This window comes from Acinonyx jubatus, chromosome A2, assembly GCF_027475565.1.
Source record: "Acinonyx jubatus isolate Ajub_Pintada_27869175 chromosome A2, VMU_Ajub_asm_v1.0, whole genome shotgun sequence".
NCBI lineage: Eukaryota > Metazoa > Chordata > Mammalia > Carnivora > Felidae > Acinonyx > Acinonyx jubatus.
In genome coordinates, this window is record NC_069383.1 from 84,647,337 (window position 1) to 84,671,317 (window position 23,981).

Consider the following 23,981-nt stretch of genomic DNA (forward strand, 5'->3'; position numbering starts at 1 on the left):
ATTTTGTTTGCAAATTCAGACTCACATAAACCTAATTTACTTTTTTTTTTTTTAACGTTTATTTATTTTTGAGACAGAGAGAGACAGAGCATGAACGGGGAAGGGGCAGAGAGAGAGGGAGACACAGAATCGGAAGCAGGCTCCAGGCTCTGAGCCATCAGCCCAGAGCCCGACGCGGGGCTCGAACTCACGGACCGTGAGATCGTGACCTGAGCTGAAGTCGGACGCCCAACCGACTGAGCCACCCACGCGCCCCTAAACCTAATTTACTTTTAAAGAATCTAACTTGAGGGGCACTTGGGTGGCTCAGCTCATTAAGTGTCTGACTCTTGACTTTGGTGCAGGTCATGATCTCACAGTTCATGGGCCGGAGCCTTCTGTCCAGCTCTGCACTGACAGTGTGGAGCCTACTTGGGATCCCCTCTTTCTCCCTCTCTCTCTGACACTCCCCTGCTCGCTCTCTCTTTCTCTCTCTCTCTCAAAATAAATAAATAAACTTAGAAAAAAATCTAACTTGAAGTAGAGCAAAATTAAAAGCATCCCTCTTATGTGGACTTTTATCTCTTGTCAAAATATTTTAATTACTGTCATTTTGTTTTGATTTTCCAAAGTTAAATGATAGCTTCAAAATCATGTTGTAACAAAGCTCTAGGGTGAAAACTATTATTTCCTTGGTTAGTTTGAATTTGTGTGTGTACTTTACATTCATGAACATATATGTAATAAATAAATAAATAAATGTAAGTAAATAAATGTCAGTAAATGGTGATAGAAATCCTTTTCCCCCATAACTTTACATATATGCATGAAGAAAAGGCCTGTTTATCTTAACTCAGTCACATGTTTGCCTAAGTTAGAACCTTTAGAATGATACAAAAAGTAGTTAGCTGTTGCATTATTTAAGGGAAAGGAAAACAAACAAACAAACCTGGCTTACACTTAATCATTACCTTTCTGAGCTTCAGTTTTCTTATCTGAAGAACTGAAATTATCATACTTGCTGTAGTTACCTGCTTGGTGATTATAATGACCAAAGGAGAAAATGCCTTTGAAAGCTCCCTGATACACTGTGACAATGCTATTAGTATGCCCATTCAGAAAACGTAGTCAACTTATCTTTTTCCGGATGGGAAAAGACAGTATCCTAGAGTCCATCAACAACAACAAAAAAAAGCAGTGTTTCCACGCTCTTTAAATAAACCTGTGTCTGTATGCTTGACATTTTAAAGAAGTAAGTCACATCCTGTGTGCTAGAATAGAAATATAGTGAGTTTTTCTTCAATTCCTAAAATTAAATGTGATTTCACTACAGTAGTTATTTTGCTCTTTATTATTGCATACAGGTGTTCATTGGTACAGCACGGCTCTCTGAAAACCCTTGCCCAGGACTCAGCCCCTGTAGGTGTGAATGCCTGAGGAAAGAGAGTTCCTTAATCCGAGAGCCAGCAATTGACACCTTGTGGATTCAACCATTATAATTCAATTAAATTTTATTGAATTCCAATGAAGAAAATCTCTAGGGGGCAAATCTTCAGAGCTACCTTACAGTGGAACTTCCTTCCAAAACTGGAAACCAATTTTGAAACTTACTGTTTCCAAAATAGCATTGTAAATGAATAGGCTATCAACGGACACCTATAATTATGTTTTTTTTTCACATCATGTGAAAACACATACACTTTCAGAATGACACATTTAGCCATCTCCAAATCAAGTCAACATTTTCCCTAAATAAAGCCAACATGGCTCCATGTCATGGATCATTTTGGAAAACATTCTTTTTCCTGCTCCTGGCCATTTTAAGATACATTTTACATTTTATTTTAGCACCAAAATTGTATTTGGTTATTAAAAATTTCTCCAATCATTATTTGAGTATGAGTCTACATCTCTTTTTTTTTAACCTTTATTTTTGAGAGAGAGACAGAGTGCGAAAAGGGTAGGGGCAGAGAGAGAGGGAGACACAGAATTCAAAGCAGGTGCCAGGCTCTGAGCAGTCAGCACAGAGCCCAACGCAGGGCTTGAACTCACTGTGAGATCATGACTTGAGCTGAAGTCAGAAACTTAAATGACTGAGCCACCCAGGCGCCCCTACACCTTTATTATCATTATAATTGATTACCTGGATGATTTTATCTTAAAGAATAGTGGTAAGATGACCAATTAGCCCACACACATTAGTGAGTACCTATTATTTTTCAGGCTAGATGCTGTGGGAATAAGAGCACAAGAGACATAATTCCTACCTTCAAGGTGTTTGCAGACTAGTTGGAAGATGAGAATAAAAATGTTTAAAAAAAAAAAAAGGAAAGAAATACCCTAAGAATTATATTAGAGTATGGACAAAATTCAAGAACAGACATGAGATAAGGACTCTCATTTACTGACTCAGAATCCAAGGATGGGGCTTAAGAATGTGTTTTGTTTTGTTTTGTTTTGTTTTGAGAGAGAGAGAGAGAGAGAGAGAGAGAGCATATGCATGAGTGGGGGAGGGGCATAGGAGGAGGGAGAGAGTGAGAATCCCAAGCAAGCTTCACACCCAGCTTAGAGTCAGATAGGGGGCTTGATATCACCACGGTGAGCTCACAACCTGAGCTGAAATCAAGACTTGGATGCTTAACCGACTGAGCCACCCAGGTGTCCCAAGAATATGTATTTTTAAAGCTCCCAAGATTTGGAGAGATAAACAGGTTTAGAAGCTACTGGTATTCCACTTTGTCTCCTTCCAGTCTCTCCTCCAGGCTCTGCTTAGTGCTCTCAAAGTTTACAGAAAAATCTCATAGGAGCCCCATCCATCAGCCTTTTTCCAGGTCTTATCTGCTTGACCCACAGGCAGTCTACTACAAGGTGATTAGTTCCCCACCCCCCTCCCTGAACAGCCCTCCTCAGTGTTGTTTAATGGTTCTGAATCCTTTGCCCACACCTCAAATACTGATGTTTCCTTTTTTCCTCTTCTTATTCCTAGTCTCTTGCAGGATGACATCCCCCATTCTTGCACTTTAGTGACAGGACTCAGTTATGCCCTAGATGATTCCTAATCCTACAATCGTAGCTCAGACCTCTTCATATCTCCAGTTGGATCCCTGTCAGGTTCTCCAGACTCAAAATTGTTCAAAATCAAACTCATTTTATCTGCAAAGGTCAAACCATCCTTCAGTGACTGTAAGATGTGAGGTGGTTAGGTAGGTGAAATGAGGTGGGGACAGGGGAAAATGGGAAGTGAGACCTTCAGCTCACGTCATGATCTCACAGTTTGTGAGTTCAAGCCCCAAATCTGGCTCTGTGCTGACAGTGTGGAGCCTGCTTGGGATTCTCTCTCTCCCTCTCCCTCTCTGTCTGTCCCTCCACCAATGGTGCTCTCTCTCTCAAAATAAATAAATTAACTGAAAAAAAAAGCTAGGAATTAGTCACCCTCAAATTGTCTTTCTATATGACCATGCATCCTCTTATTTACTAAGGCCTCTTTGTTCTACCTAAGGATGAAGACTTCCTCTCTCCTCCTACACCCATTGTCCTATTTGAAGTTACCATCTGATTGTTGATAACTCTCTCCTGAGTTGGAAGAAGCTCAGATTGACTCAAGTTTCTGCTATCTTTAATCTCACTAGATATGAATTATATTTCTTAAATTAACAATCTGAAACTTAGAGACCTTCTCACATTTTGAAGAATCTGAATCATACTTTCATTTAATTTCATTTTTATCATGTTCATCATTTATGAAGTTGTCTAAAACTTAGGGCTGTGTGGAGTTTTAAAGAATCATTCAGAAAGACACTCCAAGGGGTTACTCTAGCTTAGCTCTTTAATATAAGAAAAAATAACAATTGAAAAAAGATATTTGCATTGTGCCTGTAAAGATTTTAAAGCAATAACTCTTCAGTGTCTAAGAACTAGTTTTTGTTTGTTTGTTTGCTTGTTTTTTCAGCCTTCTGTTCTGATGCCTATTAAGCTAACAGGATATTCTTCCTGATGTTAACATCCTTTGCATAGTCCTAAGCATTATTTCTTCTATTGTAGAACAGTTTTTTTTTCTTATTTTAACTTTGTAATACATCATTTTTGTTTGTTTTGTTTTGTACTATGTTGGCTAACTTCAGATATAGGTAGATATCTGTATATATTTGTGCTATAGATAACAATAGAAATTTTAGGATTTTTCCCCCTTACTATAATTTTTAAAAAGTGGGCTGTTCCTCAGTTCAGATCTCATTTTCCTCTGAACAACAGTGATGCTTTCAGTGTCCTTTCTCTTTTCTCTTTATTTAGTAGGTGGAGAGAAATTTCTGCACATTTATAGAGGCAATAATTCAAGCATTTGTGCAAATTTTCTTCAAAGACTACTCTTCACATTTAACCCTCTGCTATATTCTTACTTCTGTATCTCACAATCAGAAGAAATGAATAAGATGAAGTAAATTGTCTGAGCAATCAGAAGTCGTTCCTCAAGCAATCTATCCGAATATCATTTGTGAGTCGTCTACACCAATGACAATTCTTCTCCTTGCTCACAGTGCTGTGTAAATTATGCATGCAATTTCCTGACAACTTGTCAGTCACCTTGCTTTTATTCCAGAGGAATCCAAGCAGTTATGGCACTTTAAGGTGAGGAATAAGGAATGCAGGGCTATAGGATAGTTTTGTCTTTTTTTTTCTGTTCAGGCTTCCCTGATGGCCCTTTGCTAAGGCAGTACTGACAAATCTTGCAGTTGTCACCTTCTGGTTTACTAGGGGAACCCTGCCTTGGGGGTTCCCTGAAAACTTCACACATCTCACAGGAAATATTAAAAAGTAGGGGTGCCTGGGTGGCTGGGTCAGTTGAGCATCTAATTCTTGGTTTTGGCTCAGGTCATGGTCTCAAGGCTTTGTGGATTCCAGCCCCTTTGGGCTCTGCCCTGACAGAGTGGAGCCTGCTCTCTCCCTCTCTCTCTCTCTGCCCTTCCCCCACTTGTGCTGTGTTTGTCTCTCTCACAATAAATAAATAAACTTTAATATAAGAACCAGCCAGTATGTGGAAAGATATAAGAAAGTCAAGAATGGGAACTTGGGATTTTGGTTTCTTTTATTTGCTGGGATTGTTGACGGTTATATTTTGAAGGTAAAGAGGTAGGTGAGAGTCATCTGCATATTTGACCAAAAAAGGAAAGTTATTAGGGCATAATTGAAACACATGGCATTTAGAGTTACTTGAAAAGCATTTGGACCTATATTTTGAGTTTTCATTATTTTTTTAAAGCAAATTAATTGGAATCTGAATTCAAGTTCCTATGCACACACACTCACACACACACACACACACACACACACAGTGGCATGCTGGAGATGGTTGTCATTGCCTTGAAATAGTCATTTTGTACACCTCTCCCCATCTCCAGTTCAGTGACTTGAGGTTAATAGCTTGAAATTGACTATGGTGGCATATTTAGTCTGCAGAAATTGACAAATGCTGCAAATCAGGGGGTTTTTGTTTGTTTCTTTTTATTTTTCCAAAGTGCTAGTGGTTAAACATTGAACAGCACATCACTGCCATAACAGGGCATGCTTTCCTCAAATTTCCATGACCGTTGCAGGACGTTTCACATCTGTCTAAAATATCATTGCAGAGTCATTCAATGAAGGTTTAATTTCAATATAGCTTTATTCCCAACTTTTGTCCCAGAGGGTGGCAGCATGGTGCAATAAAAAGTACCTGGGGCTTTGTATTAGAAGGTGTTGTTAATCCCTGCCCTATCCCTTTGCCTCTTTGACTTTAGAAAAGCTCACTGAGTCAAAAATTCTTCCTCTTAAAGTGGGGATAGTAATACTACTATGGAGACTGAATGATAGGTAGAGTATGTGGCGGAGTCAAATTGAGTCAATGGGAACCCTCCCTCCCCAGTATCATGGACTAATGGGTTTGATATTAAAGGGTCCTCAAGAAATGTTTTACTTTCTAATCTCACGAAACCAAAATCTATGAGCCTGGGAAAAGTTTAGTATCTTTATTTCACAGATAAGGTAATTGATATAAGTGAGTAATCCAAAGCAGATCTCTCGAATTCTAATAAAGTTCAGTAGAACTTTCTCTACTCTTCTATGGCACCGCCTCTAGGTACATCATGTAACTATTTCTTCTGTCTTTTCCCTCTTGTCCACCCTTTCTTCATTCTTTATGTCTTCCTTCTCCTTCTTTCTCAATTCAGTATAATTTTATTTTGATTTTACTAAGTTGCTCTGGTGCTTTGAGAAAGGTAGATTACTTGACTAAAATTTAGATCCTGTGCAAAAGCTTATCTTACTTGAATGGTGAAACCTATAAATGTCAGGTGAATTAAAGAGGTGTGAGCAGATCAGGTGACCCATGGAGGGTGACCCATGGGGGGAAAAAAGCTATTTAGTAGGAAGAACAAGAAGGAAAATGCTATTTCCTGAGAGCTTATTATGTGCCATATTTTGTTCTAGCAATTTCATGATTGCACTTACTTTTAGATGTTATACTATTTTTACCAATAAGGAAATTAAGTTTTTGTGGCCTTAAGGTATCTTGCCCAAAGTCATACAATCAATTCATGGTGCAGTTATGACTCAAAACCAAGGTGGGCATCCACTGCCCTTTGTTCCCATGCTAAGTTAGTCGAGTCAGAGTTGATAGTTCCCTCTCTATTTGTTTTCCTTCATGATTTGAAATTGGGCTTTATAAGTAATATGTTTTGTTGAGTTCAGCCCATTTAAATAGACATGTTTCAGGCCATGTTTTAAAATTTCTGGAAACCTATTTAGTTTCTACTTCCAAGTAATGTTTACATTTTAAGAGATTGTACAAGCCATCCAAATTTCTAAGACAATAAGTATTACTTCAGGTAATACATGCAAATTTACACAGTGTATTCTACTGAATTTTGGTTTTGTTACAAGATGAGAGTCAAAATCAGGAAGAATTCTGAAGGTGATAGAGAAGTGCCATTTAAAAGGAGTAACCTAAAAGGCAGAGGAAGGAGAAGTGGAAGATATGGACGACATAGTGCACTCACTTCACAATCTTGTCTAGGCTCATCCCAGGCAAAGTTCTTTTTGTAGATCAAGAGGCCCCATAAATGCCCCACTTATGGCCATCTGATGGGGTCCACAAGGTAAAGTAGATGAAGAGTTATAGAAAAGCATGAGCCTCTGGAGGAGATAAAAGATTATAATTCAGCTGGTTTTCAGAAGTCAGAAGTAGGATGATTCATTATGAGATCAGAAATGCAGATTCATAAAGGACAGCTGTCAACAATGGAATCTGTTTATGCCCACTCAGTACAGAAAGTACTTCTCTTGCGCTTTGGTCTCTTCAGTCATATGAAGAATATTCTTGTGAGGATTGTTAACACCTCATGAATTGCCTTCAGAAGGCTTACAACTCACCCAGGAGGATCTTCCCTGTGCCAGGTTTGATCCTGGGACTTGCTTACAGAAAGGAAAAACTAGTGAAAGAGAAAGCGTGTTCTGTTATTTTTTCTACTTCATACACCGAAAGATATTTAAATGTAAGCTTTTGTTTTGATTAGGGACTACTGGACCATGATAGTGTTTTACATCGGTGTAATAAGCTCGGAATATGTAATGTCATGAACTGAAAGTCAGTAAAAGAAAAGAATATGATAACAATAAGAACAGAAGCTACCATTACTGTGTTTTATTTACAGCAGTGTCTGATACATGATAAATATTGGTGATGATGAGTAGGAGGATGATGACAATGATGGTGATGGTAGCACTGGTGGTGACAATGATGATGCTAATGATGTGATGTAATGGTGGTGTTGATGATGATGATGATAGTGGTGATGATGGTGTGCCAGGCACTGTGCATTACTTCATTCAATGCCTGAGAACTCTATGCAACAGAGATCATCACTGTTTTACAGATGAGTAACTTATCTTGTATCACACAGCCAAGAAATGGTGAAGTCAGGGTTGCTAAGGCTCTGTGTGTTCGACAGCATGCTATATTTAAAGGCCATTCTTAAAGCACCTGCTTTGGCTGGTTAGTCAAGACTAAAGAAAAACCCAAAGCAGGAATTTTTCTGCTTTTTGCTTTTCTTCTCTTAGGATGGGATAATCACACTTTAACCATTGCCTGTGATAATTATGCATGCATGCACATACATATAACTATCTTTAAGTAGAATAGGATTCTTTTGACAGTGACTGAAAATGCATTAATTTGGAATAAACATTCAAAAACAGATCAGTTGTTTTTGATGAAAATTGTTATGTAGCCTATGAGGCAGGGAGAGAGAAGTTCCAGAGATCTGGACTCTGCAAACATTAAGTGTAACTGCCAATGCAAAAGTAATCTACACACACATCCAGTGGTCAACAGAGTAATACACCAATCATTTAGTCCACACTCACAAAAACCATCAATGGTAGAATCTTTTCCTATTATGATCAACAATTTATATAATTGCAAAAAAGAAGAGAATTTTCTTGAGGTTGTTTGTCTATAGTTTGCAGAATATGACAACCACAATTCTCATGCAGATTTTTTTCCCACTGACAAATAACATCTACTGTTTATTTGGTTTTGATTTCACATACACATCATACCATATCTGCACTAAATGTGCACTTAACTAACAAGAATGATGCATAGTTAAATGAAATTTTATTTGCTAGTGAATATACCTCAAAAAGGTAAGGAAATGTTCCATGGAGATATTGGAAATATTTATTTTGAAAAAAAGGAGACAGTAGTTTGTACAAAAATCAGGCATCATGGATTTTTAAGAAGAATTAATATTTAGCTTATTGCTAAAATAAAAATGCTGGCTTTTTAAAAAATGTGTAATTTCTTCTTTCTGCCTGACAGGAAGCCATCCACAATGTCTCAAGAGACCATACATTACAGATCTAATAATAAAGCAATATATGGAGTTCATGATTAGTTAAATAGTAGCTGGTGCATCTTCCTAATTTTATCAAATCACTTGTAGTCTGTAAACTGGACTGAAAGCTATAAAACCACATTTAATAATACACAGAGTCAGTAGTGCTTTTTCACCCCTAAATATTTCTGGATGAGATGGAAAACTCATATGGGGCTAAACTGAAAATTTGCTTCTCACTTGTTAATAACAGCAACAATAATGATAATAAAACATAATAATTAACATGGAGTGTCTAATTGTTTCAGGTATGGTACTAAATACTTAACACGAGTTCTCGTTTAAGCTGCAAATAAAACTATGAGATAGATCAGCAAACTGAGGCACATAGACACTAAATGACTTGCCTTTGGTCACCCTGTCTTGAAAGTGGCAGATAAAGGCTTTATATTTTTTGTAAGTTTATTTATTTATTTTGAAAGAGAAAGGAAGGGAGGGAGCGAGAGAGGGAGAGAGAGAATCCCAAGCAGGCACCACACTGTCAGCGCAGAGCCTGACTCGCAGCTTGATCTCACAAACCATGAGATCGCAACCTGAGCCGAAAGCAAGAGTTGGACACTCAACCAACTGAGCCACCCAGGCACTCTGAGAAAGGCTTTAAACCCAGAGACAGAGTCCAACTCCTGAAACTGAGCCTTTAGTATGCAAAGGGATAGAAAGCAAAAGAGTAATAACATTACTGACTGATTTAATCCACTGCTGAATTTTGGGTTCCAGATGTTTAGGGAATAAGATATGGTGTGATATTAATCATGTAGCAGAGACTGACTTGGGTCCTAATCCAGAAATTTATTAATTTTCTGACCTTTGGTGAATTATTTAATGCCTCCAGCCTTCACTTTCCTCAGTAGTTAAGTGATGATAATAGCACCTCATGGAATTATTGTGACAGTGTAAAAAGCCAAATCCCCTAGCATAAATATGAGAGTTTGATATTAGTATTATTTCTGGTTCTGCTGTTGTAATATCAATATGCCTTAAATATAAACTACACTAGGGAAGGGGTGAATTCATGTGCCCAATTGTACCAGGGAATCCTTGAAGAATAAAATGAAGACAGAAAAAGGAAGGGAAGATTATACCAGAAAGGGGAATCAAAGGCACAGACCTAAGAAAGACCTCGATGTGAGAGAGAGATGGTAAATACATTTAGCCTCACAGGACCAAAGGTTTCACATAAGATAAGGTAGGAATGAGATGGGCTATTGTATGTAATTTTGTTTCATGACTCAAAATAAACAGTCACCATATTTGATTCTGATAAGTGTTCTCAACTTTTTTTGTAAAAATCCCTTATTTAAGTGTAAAAGAAGCAGAAGGCTTTCATTTGGCTTAATAATGATCCTGAGAATATTAACTCTCTGTGTAACTATCCTTATATGTCTAATCACCTGGGACCATTGTTAAAAATTCTGATCCCTGACCTTCTCTAGATTTGGGGTAGAACCCAGGATTCTATGCATGTACTATCACTTGCAAGTAATTTTTATCATTAGGAAAGTTTTGGAAACAAGGCTGTAATCCACCCTCCACATCACTGGCAAAATAATCTTTATAAAATGAATAATTTACCAGCCAAGGATTCTTACATAGCTGGGTAAGAATGCCACTGGGTCTCAGATGAAGCACAGATACTTGGGGGGGAGCATTCAAGATCATACACAACCTGTTCTGATCTACTTTTAAAACCACTCTCCTCTGCCCCTGTTTTCCAGTCATGCCACACTGCACACAGGTCTCTGTTCATGCTTTTTGTGTCCTGTGGCCTGAATCCCCCCACATCTGCTTTCTTACCTAGAAAAATGACACATGCTTAAAAGCTGAGTTCAAATGTCACCTGTTCTATTGTAACATCCCACATCCCATTAAGGAACCCCCGCCTCTGCCTTTCTGACTTTCCATAGCATTTTGCACTGACATTTCTTGTATGTCAGTGGTACACATTATCAGTTTCGGAAAGGGTTCAGACTGTTTTATTTACCCTCTACCCCTCACTGCTCAGAATACTGCTTAACACAAAGGAAGTGCTCAATAAACATTGGTTGATAACTGAATGCATGAGTGAAGGTTCATTTCACACTCTGTATTTTAGTTTGTTCCTTGAGTAATGGAAGACCAGTTAGAAAGACAACTGGGGCTTTTGCTAAATTATTTTCATCTTTTTTTTTTTTTGAAGTGGCCTGTCATTGGTGAACTTTAATAAGCCTTTTAAAATTAAGATCCTTTGATTTTTAATAACAAAAAATATGCAGTCTAGAGTCCATTTTACATCGTGCCTCTTTGTTAGAATAGCATGGAGCTTCAAAGTTGCCATACACTGGAGTGTGAGTTAAAGCCCATGCATTATCTGACATGATAGGAGATGCCTTTCCTGCTCTCTCTCTTATGTGGACATTTTGCACATTCAGGGAAAGTGATACCGTGCCTAAAAAAGAAAAGCCAGAGGGTGAGGTGGAGGGAAAAAAAGGGCAAATGCAAAATGAAGACACCCAATGCTGGAAAGGAAAAATAAAGGTTAAAGAACAGCTAGTTTTCTTTGCAGAGACTGTAAAATGAAATCCTTTATGTTTTTATCCTACAAAATTTTAGGTCTTCCTAAATTTGCCTAAGCTAACTTACTTTTCTGAGGGAAGATCTTTTTTTATTGTCCCATGTTTTGGTGCCAATTTTTGTAGCACATACTAAAGCTAAATTTGCAGCCGGTTAGCATATAATTTATTTTAAAAGCTTAAATAGGATCTTTTCCATGCAAGGTAAAGCTTTTAAAATACAAAACAAGCAAGAACAGTGAATAGCTGTTACTCATTCCATGTCTACCCTTGAGTGGTGTTTATGGAGGGGACTGGGTGTATTTCAGCTGGAGTGCCTGGTCTCAGCGGCAAATGCAACGCTCTCCTGACATCACTCTCAAGAGAACGAGAGGCTGTGTAAGAGTTTGAAATGTTATCTTTTGAGGCAGGGCTAATGCGATTCTATGTCAGCTGTCCTCTTATTTTTCTCTTTGGTGGAGTCACCAATGTCACCATGTTCTCGAAATTAAGAATCCATGCACGAAACACCAAAGGCCAAATAAGAGATTCTTCTTCTGATACTTGTTCTCACCAAACTTGTTGATCTCCTTCTAATTACTTGTCATTTGGCTTCATAAAGTACTTTTTATCTTGAATTCTCAGAATAGTTTGTGGAGATTATCTTGTTTTTCTTTGCAGTGTTTCTAAGAGCAGAATGCATTTCATTCCTATTTAATGGTAGAGATGAAAGAGATTCTGTGCATTGGATTTCAGAAACTTTACAGCAGGAAATGAGGTGGTAGCAAATTTACTCATTAAGATCTAAGTCTGCAGACTATAAATTTATCTTCAACACTGTACGAGGTTAGCACACCTTTTTTCCAGTTGCTTCAGTACCTGGTGCCCTGAGTGGTGTATCTGCCTGGACATCCTTCTGTGCCAGGCTTGCTTGATTGGTGGGGAGGGGAGCTGCTACATTTTTTGCATTTATTTTCTATTTTAAGACAGAGACACTGAAACAGAGAAGGGAAAAGTTATTTGTTTAAGAGCAAAAAATTACTCATTAAATCTAATTCTACAATAGGAAACTATTGATTTCTATCCATGCTATGTACATTGGTTTTCTGTCACTTATTTTTTTCTTCTTCTCCTCTTCTTCTGCCTCCTCCTCCTCATTATTATTATTACTATTATTACTATTGTTGTTACTATTATTATTATTATTATTATTATTATTATTATTGGTTTTCTTTGTGGTCCTTCACTTTGAGATAAGTTGAACTAGATGTCAAAGAAAAGGCCGATTAGAAAAGGTGTGTAAATAGTAAAATGAATGACTGATTCTTTGACCCTTGAAAGAAAAAGAAAGTCATGCAAACAAGTTTAAAAGAATTGTTCAGTTGGATGATTCTGAAAGTATGCAGCCTTGTTATTAACGCTGAAAACTTTAATTACATTTCATTATACTATACTAGCTTCTCTTAATTGCTGAAAGGGGACTATGAAAGCAAAAACAAAAATGCCTAATCTCTAGAAGCTAGATTTTCCTCCACTGCTTTGTAATGTAAATGTGCCTGTGTGTATATTAAAATTCACACACTCCATCCATCTCTCTGGCTTTTAACGGAGGGGTCACCTGACTTCACCTAGAGCCGCCCCCCTCCCTTTCGCAGAGGAAACCCAAAAGTGAGAGACAGGCGCTTACAGAACACAGGTTCTCATGCTGGGAGGTGTAAATGACCCCGACTGAACGGAATCCAGTGAGGTTGCTGGTGGGGGTTGGGGAAAGAGAAACGGAGGGAGAGTGCAAAAGCGACCGAGGGGAGAGAGAGAGGGAGGGAGGGAGGGAGAGCGGGAGGGAGGGTGGGAGGGAGGGAGGGAGGGAGTGAGAGAGAGAGAGAGAGAGGGAGAGAGAGAGAGAAGTGCTGCATGCTTCATCTTTGAGAGGAGGGGAAAACAAAAGACCTCAGCGGCAGTTTTGTTGCTGTGTCTGGCTTAAAGAGGAAAATTCTGGACATCCATGCTGAAAAAATCAAAGCTCAGCTGAGACTACTTCTATCAAGAAAATTACATTATCTAAGAATGGGTTGGATCAGTACAGGTGGTTTGAGAAGACACTGACTGAGGACCATGGAAAGGTGGGAGAGGACGTGCGGCTTCTCTGCTTCCTTTGAACAGAGCTCTAGGTTAGTAAGCTGAAACTGCCCCGGTCTGGCTTAAATATCTATATGTGTCTGTGTGTGTGTTTTCTATTTATAACCTCCAAACCTTCCTGCTCCCCAACCCCTGGGTAGGCAGTGCCATATTTCACCAGATGTGAACCTAAACTTGATTTCACTCTCACTACATTACCAAATGCCTCTCCTTTGCTTGCGGAGCTTTTGTTCAATACAGCCAGCGGAGAGCCGTCATGATGTCTCCTCTGGGTCAGAATGTGTGTTTGAGCCCTTAGATTGTCAGGTGGCTGTTTGGAGAATAGTTAGCATTTTGCTCCAGAAGGCTGCAAATGCATGATTAGGTTATTGTGAGATGTAAACAGCAAATATCTGCTGACTTGGCGTTTCTTGTAATATCAGAGTAATTCAGAGATATCTGACTGAATTTGCCTTATCTGAATTTTCCACATAATTGAGTTCAAATATAATAAGTTTGAAATGGCACCCTACCAACAAAGGCACACACCAGGTATTCTTATGACAGAGAATGTTTTACCTCCCACTGGAGCCAAAGCTTTAAAATGTATTTCACTGGGACCTGGTTTGAGGAAAGACTACAATATGTCATCATTAAGATACATGCCAAGGCGTTTTTTGTAAGTGGGTATAGATGTGTGTAAAACAAACACATAATTTCTCTTGTTTCTTGCTGTGCAGATAGAGTGTCTTTTGTTCCAGCATGTGTATTTTCCTGTGTTTTTACAAAGAAAGCATTGCCTGTGCGTTTTGTGATAGGAGACTTGCATACCAGTTTGCCATTGTGCACTCAAGAATCAGCTCTATTCGGAAGTAAACTGCCCAGAGGTATTAGTCAAGAAGCTGGAGGAGGGTGGGGAGTGGGGGGAGAGGTGGTTTTTTTCTTCCTCCCCCCCTTTTTTTTAAACTATCAGCCCCGAAGTGTCTAATTCACATGATTTTTAGAGGAAATGGGGAAAGGCATTTAGTTTTGAATTGGATGCAGATCTGTGCCGTGCAATTGCCAAAGACTACATCAGGAAGATGCTCAAAGGAGAGGGAATCAGATTCGTAATGGACTCTCTAAGAAAATGTTCTGTGAGGGTGACTGGCTGGGTCCCTTTTGACCAAATTAAGAAGCGCTCTGGCAGTGCACTAGCAGCTGTGAGCTGACATTTTCTTGTGAACCTAGTGAAAAATGGCTCCATGTCTCTCCTCCCAGTCCTGAGGAGATGGTCTCTTTGAGTTGTTGAGCCTTCCTCCAACGTGATTTGCTCCTATGGCTGTTTTCTAATAGGGACGGACAGGCTCTTGGTTCCTTTCAGTTCACCTGCCTTTTTAGATCTGGGCTTGAATGGGGAGTGGGTGGTGACGGTGTTACTTCGAGTACAAACTACCCAGCAAGGCTGACAGAAGATATTTTCTTGGCAGTCACATTTCCATTTTTAAAAGCATAGGTTATATTTCTTTGGACACAATATAAAGCACTTCTTGTTGTTGTTAAGTGGGCTAGTAAACAATTTCTCCAAGGAAAGACGCATGCATGTGTGACACTTTACATTTGGACTTTCCACATGGGAAGTGACAGGTAAAAACATAGGGATACTTGCCCATCAGCCATCTCTGAAAAGATAAAGCTGCCCTTGTCTTTCTTACCATTTTTCCCCCGTTTTTGAATTGTGACTCAGGCAAGGAGAAGGATCATGTCCCAGAGTTAGAATCCACGGAGGTAATATACTACGGTCCTGTACTACTCATGTGCTTATTAAGGAATTCCTGTGCTGAGCAAGGAGTGGAGGTGATACAGAGCTACACCACTCCTTTATCGAGGCTTTGGTTTGTGAACCAACCAGCAGAGGCAGGATGCACTTTAGCAGAGACCTGTATGTTTGAGGAACTGGTTAAGTGAATGTTTCGTTCGGGGTGTGTGAAATTGGTGGTTCTCTGTTATACAACATTCTAAGAGGATCGTATGAGTGTAGAGTGGATTCAGGAGGAAGGGGTTGTTGGGCTTCTCACATTTTAGATAAGAAGTACAGCACTATCCACTAGAGAGGACAACATGAGAATGCACAACAGTACAAGAGTGTGTGCATTGTGCAGAAACAGTAGTTCTTTACATTGCATGGTAGTTCCCGAATTATAGGAATTTGGGAAAAAAAACTCAAGACTTCCTGGAAAATGGCATGAAGTCACCTCTATATTATGACAAAGTAAGACTTCTAGCACAATAATTTTAACTGCATTATGGGAACAGTTCCGTAAGTGCTTTCGGTATTCTACCACTTGTACCACTGATGGATATATCTTAAGGGTTTGCACCTTGGACGCTTACATAGGACAGGGGTTACAATGCAGATTTTCTTGGGGTTTGTGTGGAGTATTTTTGATAGAACTTATCAGGGCCAATGGGCTGTGCCTCTTTAGTAGAACAACAGGAGTGAAACTTTAACACTGCATGCAGATCTAATTACTGCTTTTATACATGTGGACAATTTGACTATGGTACGTAGTGTGCTTTGGGGAAATTGATGCACTTGTAGTCGAACAGTAAAGGAAACAATAGATAATACAATGAAAACATGGATGTCAACATTAGTGGGAAGGTTAGTAGGGTCTCTGTAAATAATGTTAATGACTACAGGTGAGGGCATTTTACCCACAGAAATTTCAGATGCCTAGGACCAGAGGACCATGTTTGTAAAACTAAGGGCATGGCTTACCAGCTATTATAGAAGCTGGATGGCACTAATATGTAAACCACATAATATGTACATACAAAAGAGTCATGAACCCTCGGAGCTTCTCACGAATGGAATTTTGTTTTAAAAACAGAGAAACAGCTTTAACATAGAAGCAGTTCACAGACCAGCAGCCATCAAGGGAGAACTGAGAAAATCTAGGACTAATACGAAATTTTCGTAATGAGGCGCGTGTGATGCCTAAGTGACCCTCAGGATACCAGTAAGTTCTTAATGAGGGCTAAAACAGAAAAGTCCACATGTTGAAATAAATTTCAGTATGCCTACATTCTTATAACTTCAAGTTTGGAAAATAGAAAATTTCCTGACAGTAAAATTAGTTGTTCATATTGTTACTGTGGAATAGATAGGAAAAGTTGAAATAAAGCAATTAAATTTCTGAAGAAGATATTTTACCCTAGCTGAATTATTCTTGGATTGTTTTTGAACAGAAAACTTCTAACTTTCTGAAAATATCTTAAGTAGTAATGGCCTCCTTTGTAAGGTCCATTTTCTCTATTACTTTTAGAACTCTACTACCATAAATTCCATTTTCAATTTTTTAAAAAATGTTTATTTATTTATTTTGAGAGAGAGAGAGAGAGAAAGAGAGAGCAAGTGAGGAAGGGGCAGAGAGAGAAGGGGAGAGGATCCCCTTGACGCAGGGCTCAAACTCACAAACCATGAGATCGTGACCTGAACTGAGATCAAGAGTCAGATGCTTAACCAACTGAGCCACCCAGGCACCCCAAGTCTCTGAGTTTAAAATGCTTTAATTTTCTGTTCAGTTTAGGTACATTTCTCTTCTAAGTCTGCCATATCTTCAGCTTTTACTCTAACTCACACAGCATGTGGCAATCTCCCTTCTAAGATCTCAAATGCTTACTCTGAAGATGGCAGATGTTTAATATAGGACTAAAAAAATAAAAATGTATTCCTATTTGATTGCATTAGGTAATACCCTAAAAAAGGTTAGAACTTTCTTATGGTGGGAATTCTCAGTCCAAGTGATTCACAGATTCCATAGGTTAAAGCAGATACTGTATAACTCAAGCATATTAAGAGTCATAAAATACATTAAATATACAATATGGGGGTTAGTTCTTTTTCTAATGCTTATCACAAGGACAGATTTCTGTCAAATAATATCTCTGGCAAAGAGTGTGTTTTCCGGGAGCAGTGCATCATTCTGTTTCCTCTCATAGATCCCCTGCCCAGTCTCCCAAATTACACAAAAAATATATCTAATTCAATGAAAGTGATAATGATAAAAAAAAGTCACGGTCAAGGTGTTTGCAAATTTAACGTTTACTCTGAAACAATAATGTCAGAATAGCATTTTTTCCCTTTAAATCAGTAAAGCAAATCAAACTTCGGAGTCTTTAAGAAAACTCATAATGACGTGTAGTATGAAATACGAGGCTCATTTCCAGGCAGTCAGCCAATGGGGAAGAAGAAGCAAGCTTAATTGATGACTCTAATTGAAGCATTGCAGGTCAGGAAGTTCCCATATTAATAGGACCCCAGCTGAGATTCCAGAACCAACTGTTCCACTTGTTCACCTTTCTCTTCTCCCTGGGGCTAGGGCTGGGAGAATAATACGTTAAATGAAAAAAAGATCACCTTTGCTATAAAACCATCTCGGAGACGGACCAATCCTACAAGCAGCTCAGGTATTTTTAATATGCTCTCAGCCTGAAGTTTCTATGACTTTTTCTACCTAGCAACAGATTCCAAGTGACTCTGGAAGCCACTCAAAGTTTTATTGAAGTCAGGGGTCTTGTCAAGCACTGCCTGCAAAGGCACAAACCCCACCCAATAAGAAAGGCAGAAGAGGTGAGAGCCTTCTCTGCCACAGCAGAGAACTTTTACTCAGATGGCCGCAAGAGCCCAAATGCCAAGATAGAGCATTGCTGACCAAGTGTTGAAGGATTCTCAATCTTGGATTCAGACGACTTTTTAAAGAATAGTCTTTCTTTTAGTTCTTAGAAAGCTTGATGTATATTTTCATCACAGGGCCTTAACACATGCCAGAATATCATTCTGTCCTTTTTATTTTTTAATGTTTATTTATTTATTTTGAGAGAGAGGGAGAGAGTGAGCGAGGGAGGGCCGGGGGCGGGGGGGGCGGTTAGAAAGAATCCCAAGCAGACTCTGTGATGTCAGCACAGAGCCCAAAGTGGGGCTGTATCTCAGGAATCCTAAGATCATGACATGACCCAAAATCAAGAGTCGGATGCTTAACCGACTGAGCCACTCAGGCGCCCCACTCTTCTGTCCCTTTTTATTTGCTCCTCCATTTAAGTGGTTCTCTCTATCAAATGTGCTCCGGGCTTTTTCTTTAATATACTAACTACTTTTTTAAAACAAAATTGTTAGGTTTACACTAGTGTTATTATTTGACTAATGTCTCGGCCAGGAGGCAGGACCTTCTAAAGTTCATTCTGCTCACAATAGAATCCCTAGGCCCTCAGATCATGTTATCCCATATAAGGTGTGCACTAAACACTTGTTAAATGATTGATGGATGGAATAAATGAATACTAATGCACCAATACTACTGGAAAGTCATAGTGTGTCTGCTTTGGCTCAGCAAACTACAGTTCTCTTAACTGGGTTAGCTGGTTTAGGCACCTGCTAGGTCTGCACTAGATTATTCTCAGAGTCTCCTTTTTGTCAGTATTTTCCATCTGAGAAAGAATGTTTGAGTGCCTGCTATTGTGATGTTTCAAAAGGAACTTTGCTATCCACATCAAAATATTCATAGGGCTAGTCTTAGACAAAATTGTGCTTTGTCTTTTCCTCTCTGTTTCTCCCTGTAAAGCATCTCTTTCTTCTAAATCTAGTCTCTCCTGCTCTTACCTTCCTTAATTCTTTGTATCGAGGACCTTCTGGGTCTCATCTGACAGTGGCTCTACCTTGCTAACTCAGCTGCTAATTAGCTTGTGAACTGTGAAAGCTCACCTACGGTGTAAACTCTTCTAGTAGTATTTGAATTTTCAACAAAGCTGTCACTGACTGATTAGGCTCTGCTTATTACTATGAGGTATTGTAAGGAAGCATACAGTATGATGCTTGCCTTTAGGGAGCTTACTTTTCAGTTGTGGGGCTAAGACTTACCAGAAACAATTGGCAACTACTCGAAGTCTGTAATCAAGAACTGTATTTGTGCAAATTTTAATAACACTGGAGCATAAAAGGAAGGATTTGTAGAAGAAGTAGGACTTCACGTGGACCATGACTGATAGGTAATACCTAAATTATCAGAGAGGAAGGAAAAGAAAGTATTAACATTTTAAGAAAAACATGGATAAAAATGTTCAACAAGATTTAGCTCAAGGTTTGTTAAAGACCCTATATAGGATACTCTTTATGTTTAACTTCCTAAGTATAAAGGGCAAAAATACCTCTTTTTTTAAACAATTCATCAGACTTTCATTCATTCAAGCCATAAACCTTGAGATCCTGAGAATTAGAACTTACACTAGAATTTACTTCTCCTTATGCCTTGAAGTAGTCTGTTTATCTCAGCATTTAAAACTAATCTCAAAGAAGTTTTCTGTCAGAGGTGCTTTTAAAGATTCTTTTAGCAATATTGATCCCTCTAATTGAGGTTTATTGAAAGTGCTCAGTATAGCTCTCTTGTGGTTCATGTCCTATAAATACATCATCATTTTAATGATATATAGTAGAGTTTTCATTTCATTGCAGTCAGCCTAACACCTTGTAGAAACCTTACATTCACACCAGGCCATGAGGAGGAAGAAATGTTCTTTTCCTCTGATCCTCTATTGAACTTAAACCACAGACCTGAGTAAGAATCATTTTCAAGTATGTTCTTACTAGTATAAACCTTGTTCATCTCTGTATGTCCAGTTTGAAGGTTCCCTGTGGAAAATTCTAAAAAAAAAGAAAAAAAAAATGAACATAGCTTAGAAGGTAGAAAATATCAAGCTGCATGTGGATGAAAAATAATGAGAGAATTTAAATTAAGTGATTTTGTAGGTAAGGCAAGTATCCTATAACTAGTCTTCTCATGAAATTATTGATATAAAATTTCCATTTTATTTTATTTTTTTACTTTTTGTTTAAAAAAATTAAAGTAGGCTCCATGCCCATTGTGGGACCCAACTCAGGGCTTGAACTCACAATTCTGAGATCAAGACCTGAGCTGAGATGAAGAGTCAGACGCTTAATGAACCCAGTTTCCATTTTAATGGTTGGGTTTTAGGTTAGGTCCAAGAGTTGCTAAATCCTATGGAAAAATAGTAGGTTTATTTTTTGGATCTTTCTTGTTTAGATGAAGATAGTTTAGGGTAATTCAGGGTGTGTGTCTGGTTAAAGACTGGGGTCCCTCTAATGAGCCTCTGCCACCTAATGCTATAACAATGCTTCATGAGTAAGACTGCACACACATCCGTTAGGGGCCCTCACTGCTGTGAAAGGAAGAAAGAGAGAATATAAATCATCCCTGTTATATATCATAGGCAGCCCCTTCTACACATTAATATGCATTACTCTTTCAATATATGCTGGGTTCAAGGGACATGTAGAAAAATAAAATTTTTCACTTTTTTTTAAGAAAAAATGTAGAGAAGCTGGAATTGGCTAGTAGTAAATTATATTCTCCTCTGTGTGGATCACCAAGTTACACTAACTCTTTCCCATTGTACATGCAAGTCTTCATATGGTGCTGCATATGGTTAACTTTTATTTCCTAATATGCAGATATGCAGTTGCCATTCTGGAAATCATACATCTTTTATTATTTGTGCATTAGAGTTTAAGAAAATCCATGGCTAGTTCCATTTGTCTAAGTAAGGAGACAAAGAAATTGGTATTAAACTATTACTATGTCTATTAATAGTTCATATCCCCAAACTTGAGAGACACATTTAACTATGACTGGTAACTACTGGCAGACCTTTGATGAAGTTATCAACTGTTCATTTCCCATGCTTCCTTCTCTTCAGATTATAGATTTCTTTGTCTGGATTTGCCTGAATTAAGGCCTTCCATTGAAGTCTTGATTTCTCTCATACAGTCTCAACAACCATTAAAGCCAAATGTACCATACCATACCATGTTATTTTATGCCTCTGAGTATCTGCACATTTTTCCCCACTGTCTGGAATGTTCTCCTTCAAGTGAAAGCTAGTTATTGACACAGGTCTTCTATGCAACATTCTCTGATCACTGCTTCCCAGATCCTAAGAAAAGTCTGTCATTCTCCATAACCACCCCCCCCCCACACACACAAACATTCTGCTTTTCTATTTATAATTCTGTGTCTCTCACTAGAATATACGACTTCAAAACAGAGTTTTTTTTTTAAATTATCTTCCACTGTCTATTGTCTAATAGAGGACATAACACATAATTAATATATGTTAATTGTGACTTGAAGAAGCTGATGCTCCTCTTGTCCACATTGTGGAAGGAAGATTGTATTGTGTGTTTATGAAATTAAATGGTTCGAAATCTCCATTTAAACAAAAATTTTTAATGTTTATCTTTGAGAAAGAGAGAGACAAAGTGTGAGCGGGGGGAGGGGCAAAGAGAGAGAGAGGGAGACACAGAATTTGAAGCAGGCTCCAGGCTCTGTGCTGTCAGCACAGAGGCGGAGCTTGAACTCAGGAACTGCGAGATCATGACCTGAGCTGAAATCAGGAGTCAGACACTTAACCAACTGAGCCACCCAGGTGCTCTGAAAATCTCCATTAAAAAAAAAAAATCAATTGCCTTTATAGTCTCAGTTTTACTAAAGTTGAAAATTAATGTTTATCATACTAAAAAATCATACATATTTCCTCAAAGAAATTGTGAAGTTTAATAGTCAAATGTGAGCAATGAAAGGTAGAATTAAAAGAAATTGGGCTAAATGATTTTATACATGAAAAATTAACTCTGGATAGAGTCCATGAATCATGTTAGTCTTCTTGTCCAAAATGATGTGGAGACCTCTCCATCTGTGTTCCTTTATATCCATCCACTATTGCAATGGAGAGGTAAGGAGAGATGTCTTAAATTTTTGTCAAGCTTTGCTGCTCCAGGATGGTCCATAGACCATCTGCATCAGCATCACTTGGGACTTTGCTAGAAATCAGAATCCCAGGCCCCACCCCGACCTCCAGAATCAGAATCTGCATATTTTACCAAGACCCCAGATGGTTTAATTTCACATTAATGTTTGAAAACTATTGTAGAGAACCCGTTTATGAAGTTTTAGTCAATTTTGAAGCCTACAGCTAGTAGACTAGTAACTCAGAGACAAATTGTGAATATGAAAGGTTATTTCTTTTCTCAAGTTATAGAATGGAGGCAATTCTCCCTCCAAGTTGCCCATCTCTACATGTCTTGGGAAAGAGAGGGAAATGAACTTTAATAGAAGCTAAAATCCTTCTTCTTCTTTCCAAACCAGTTTCTATTCTGTACACTGGGGAGCAATGAAGTGTAGCAGGAGAAACTAGAATTGAGTTTGGCCTCTGGCACATATTAGCTTATAAAGGTGGACAGATTCCTTAGGCCTTTTAACTTCATTTCCTCTTCTGTAAAATGGCAATTATAATACTTCTTGGTAAGGTTGTTTTGACATTAGGGATGAGGATAAGAAATTATGTCCTTGTAGCATTCTTGACACATAGTAGGCATTCAACAAAAAGCAACTCTAGCTAGCATTGCCTGACCCCAGTTTCCTTGTGGATTCTTGGTGAAAGCAGAGATATAATTCCTTCTATTTGCATCTTGTAAGGGTTTGCCTCAGGACCTCTTGGAAGTGGGCACTAAGGATAATTGGTTTGACTTCCTGCTACCTGATTTCAAAAGGATAAGCTAAAGCTTCTCTCTCACACACTTGCATATTGGAATAAAATGCCTCTGGAGATACAAAACAAAAGAAGAAGCTCATATTCCTGGTATCATTTTTCTTCCTTTAATAAATGAAAATGTAGGCCACTTCCCAATAAGATGTCAAAGAAGGTTAGTGTCCGAATTTACTAGGGAAAGTAGGCATCTCATTTGCTAGGACAGAGAAAGAATTTAGTGTGGGAACAGGTGACTTAAAACCCATTTGCAGTCTTCTAATTCTAAGAACTGCCATTACACGATGATTCTTTTTAATCTCAGTGGAAATTTTAATACTGGAACTTCTACACCACTATTACATTCTAGTTGGCAATGTTTTCTTTAAAATATTACATAATGAAAAAAATACACAGGTTTATGAAAAGAAAATGTTCATGGAGAAATTGTGCAATGAAATCTCTTTTATTTTCTTTAAGACCTAACTTGATAAAATAAATAAATAAATTAAGATGTCTATCTTGGAAAGTACGGAAAGCACGTGATAAAAATTTCACACATAAACTTACACATTAAGATACTCAATCTTTGTCAATCTCCATATTATTTTGTCATAGCAATATGAAAGGATATAACAGGTGTTCTGTTAAATTAACAATTTTTGGTCACAACTTTATATTAGTATTATTCTTTCTTACAACTAATGAGTTTATCACAATGTGATATTTAAACTCACACTGAAATGAACATTGCCACATTGTTTGCCATTTTAACATTCACAACTAGAGAGAAAATTAAGAGCTCCTAATTAACATTCTAAAGTTCTCCATTTGGTTTCACTAACCTTAA

At 38.2% G+C, this 23,981-nt stretch overlaps 1 protein-coding gene across 14 annotated transcripts in view; it reads left to right on the forward strand.

The window, feature by feature from the left end:
• Nucleotides 1-23,981, forward strand: part of MAGI2 (membrane associated guanylate kinase, WW and PDZ domain containing 2) — a 1,320,050-nt gene that overhangs the window by 583,743 nt on the left and 712,326 nt on the right. Inside the window, exons 1-2 of one of the 14 annotated variants that reach the window (XM_053218557.1) lie at nt 9,010-13,179; nt 13,421-13,605. The exons of 12 other annotated variants lie outside the window; for them this stretch is intronic. The gene's annotated coding sequence lies outside the window, so the exon portion shown is untranslated. Of the gene's footprint in view, nt 1-9,009; nt 13,180-13,292; nt 13,606-23,981 lie in introns of those variants that run through there. One more of the 14 variants, XM_053218556.1, reaches the window with a different exon arrangement.